We start from the raw sequence: 3,563 nt of genomic DNA on the forward strand, positions 1-3,563 counted from the left end.
CTGAGCTAAGAACATCCTCTTCCCTGGCAGTAACTCCTCCTCCACATGGAGCCCAGTTCCCATCTCTGCCAGCTCCAGTGCCGCCTCGTGGACCATGGCCAAGGCCATGCTATACCACCCTCATGATGGAGTATGCCCCATGGGATCTGACCTTCAAATGGTTAACCAGGAAGCCTGTGAGCTGGGTCCCCCAGTTCCCAGCAGTCCCCGGCCACAGTATTGTGGTTTCACAGTCTGTGGCTCAGCACAGACATGCTGTGAAGATGCTTGGAGCTTCAGGTTTGTCTTAAAAGCTCTCACTTGGCACCTCGCCACTCCCTGGGGGCCTGGGGGGGGGGCTTCAGGGGGCTCAGTCTCAGTGCTCACTGCCAGGAGGTGTTCACTGCCGGGACTTGGAGCCTGGGGGCCCCTGTGTGACAGCAGAGGGGAACCGGGCCTCACCAACACCTGTTACACCTGCATGGATGACTCTGACTGCCGAGTGCTACTAAGAACAGAAAAGCAGCCCTCTGGGGGTCAGCCCAGCTCAGGAAGCCCGCAGGCTTCAGAGTGACCTGCCTTGCCCATTGTATGGATAAGGCCAGAATCTCTGAGCCTGTCCCTAAAGGGGGCCATGGGGACCAGCCAAGGGGAGGTTTCCAGAAAAGCACCCACCCTGACCCCATTCCACAGCCCAGTTCCCTCCACTAAAGCTATCCATTCCCCAGTGCAAATCACACCCCCAGTTTCCATGTGTGCTTGTCTCCCTGGTCCCAGCATTGGCTTCTGGCTTCAAAGTCCCTTCTACGATATGGCTACCACCTAGCCACGTGTCCTTTCAAGAGATGTGGTCACACATGATTCTCAGCAGGCATGATCGGCACCTGCTCTGAGTGAAGGAAGGTAGACGGGGAGGAACTGGGGAAGCCGGGGTTCTGCCCCAGCAGTCAGGGCCCTAATGCAGCTGATGGGGAACTCCCTGGCTCCCAGGAGCCCACACGGGTACCAGGCAGGGGCCCAGAATGAAGACAGTCACAACCAAACACTAGACTCTGGAGTAGGGGGGAAGCCTGTGCTTGGCTCCTGACTCCCAAGCTGTACGGTCTGAGACAGTGACTTAACCTCTCTGAGGTCAATTTCCAGTAAATGAGAATGCAGACCTCCCTAACTGAAAGCGGTGCGTGGCCATCTTTATTCTGCTGTACCAAATTAAGAGGACTGGCCCAGAGCAGGTGCTCAGCAGAGAGCAGTGGAAACTCAATTAGGGGTCCGTGCTGCCACGGGCCTTCTCATTGTGTTCCACAGTTCAGCCAGGACAGGGAGCTCACAGAGGTTTGGCGACGTGCTCTAGGTCACGCGGGCTGCGTACAGCATTGGCTTTCTGGGTCACTAGCTCCTACACACGACCTCAAAGGTTAACCTGTCTGAGCAAAGCCCTCTGAAGGAGCCCTGAGAAAGACCTGAGAGTCACTCTCTCAGTGGGAGCAATGAGAGTTCACGAAAAGCTACGTCTCCTGTCTAGATGGAAGCATTTCCATAAAAACACCAACGCTGATGTCTGACCTGCCACCTGAGGGCTATGTTGAACCCCCACCGCCCTCCCCACACCCCCGTTTCTAGCAGTTGCAAGCAGTACTGGGAGGAAGCTGATGGAAAGCTGCCCTCCACGGGCCTTAGAATAAGCACCATCCATGGCTGTCTTGTAAATGAGAGCCTGCTTAGACTCTGACATCTCAAGCTCTGCCTCCCTGACGGGACCCTTTACACTTCTGAATCCGTCACCCTCCTCGTTCTCCCTTCCCAGCTTCACATCTGCTCACAAGAGAAGATGCTGGATAATTTTATTTCCCAGCCTCCCAGGACTCACTGGGGACAGGGGTCAGACTTCCCGCTGGGTGCTAAACCCCTGGCTGTTTTCTGCGGTCTCCCCAGCCAGCCCAAGGACAGAGAAGCAAGAGGCGTGGCCTGAAGAGTTCTGGCTTGATCCTCAGTCCCCACAGAGAGACCTCTGTGGGGGAGAAGGACATGCTTGGTTGCCCCTGTATCTCTTATCTCTGGGGGAGCTCCATCCGGGCACTGAATAAGACAGAACCCCATATGCTTCCTGACCATAACCACAGCCTCTAGGGGCACAAGGGAAGCAGGCTGCTCATCCTGTAGCTATGGCACCAGCCCTGCCCCCACCTTAAGCCGAGCTCTAGGACAAGCCCCAGTAGATGAGACAGCAATCAGGCACTAACCAGAAGCAGGCAGGGAGAGCCCCAGCCTGCCCGAATCTCTTTGTTTGTGCTCTGCTCATGCTGCAGAGCAGCCATGAAGCCCTTCCTCAGTACACCTGAAAAAGGTGTCCATGTAATGTTGCTGATGAGAAGCGTTCTTTATCCCCTGCTGGGTTCAGGCCCCAGCCAGCATCTGTTTCATCCCGTCCTGGCACCACATCCCCAAAACAACTCTTGTCATTCCCGCTTTTCAGAGAGGGAAACTGAAGTTCAGCCTGGCTAGATAGTACAGAAAAGAGCTGAGGTGAATCAGCCAGGACCCTCCCCCCGCCCCCAGCTCCTGAGGTGGCTGGGGCAAAAAGCCTGGCTCCTCTGGCTGCTCCCTCACCTAAACTGGACTCCCCCTAGCAACAGGAGCTGCTCCTTCATGAAGCTTTCCCTAACCTTAGGCTAGGTCAGCGCCCTGCAGACTGGCCCTAGTCACTTGTCAGGGCCTGTCCACAGCGGACTAGACGGGGGGGGGGGGGGGGGGGGGCACCTTTCAGCCCAGCCCACCCTGGCTCACTTTCAGGCCGTCAAGAAGGGGTTGGATGGCACTACTCTCAGCGCTGATGACCATCATGAATGAGGAACCAGGGACCAACACTCTTCTCCCAGGAACGCCCATCTTTCAGTCCTCACCCAGCAGGGCATGGTGCCAGTGACTGAGAAGGGCCAAGTATCCTGAAAAGGGAGCACCTTTGGGTAAGTCATGAGATTCTCGATTTGCCAATTAACTCACCCGAGCCTCAGGTTCCCCAGCTGTCCGTGGGGACCTGACAAGTCTCAGCCAACTCGTTTTTTTCATATGTATTCATCTCTCCCCCAACTCCTAGCCTCAGTTTCTCCATTAGTTAGCTGGGGACTTTGACAGACCTAGAGATGTCTTAAAAGCGAGACAGCCGATACGGGGGAACCCCCTCAGGGCCGTCCCAAGGCCAAAGAAGGGTCACTTCCTTCCGTGCCCGAGGTTCTCAGTCACCTCTGGGTACCCCCCCCCCAGCCCTGGTGCGGTGGCCCCAGGATTTCCTCCGCGGACCTGCGGCTCCCCGCATCCCAGGCCTCGCGGGCCCACAGCTGCACGTGCGGCGGCTCCGTCCTAGCTTCCTTGGGGAACCTTCCTTCCCCCAGAGTTTTGCAGGCTCCAGCGCCGCGCTAGCCCAGGCCAGGCTATTCCAGAGCAGAGGTGATGCTCTGTTCCCAGGTGGCAGGCCACGACGGGCGGCGTTAGGACCCGGAGGCTCCGAGCCCCCGGGGGGTGTGGCCGGACGGAGGGTGCTATTTAAAGGGCGGGCACCGCCCCCTCGCGGCCGAGCGGCGCTGCAG

This window comes from Psammomys obesus, unplaced genomic scaffold (genome assembly GCF_907164565.1).
Source record: "Psammomys obesus unplaced genomic scaffold, mPsaObe1.curated_primary_1811, whole genome shotgun sequence".
NCBI lineage: Eukaryota > Metazoa > Chordata > Mammalia > Rodentia > Muridae > Psammomys > Psammomys obesus.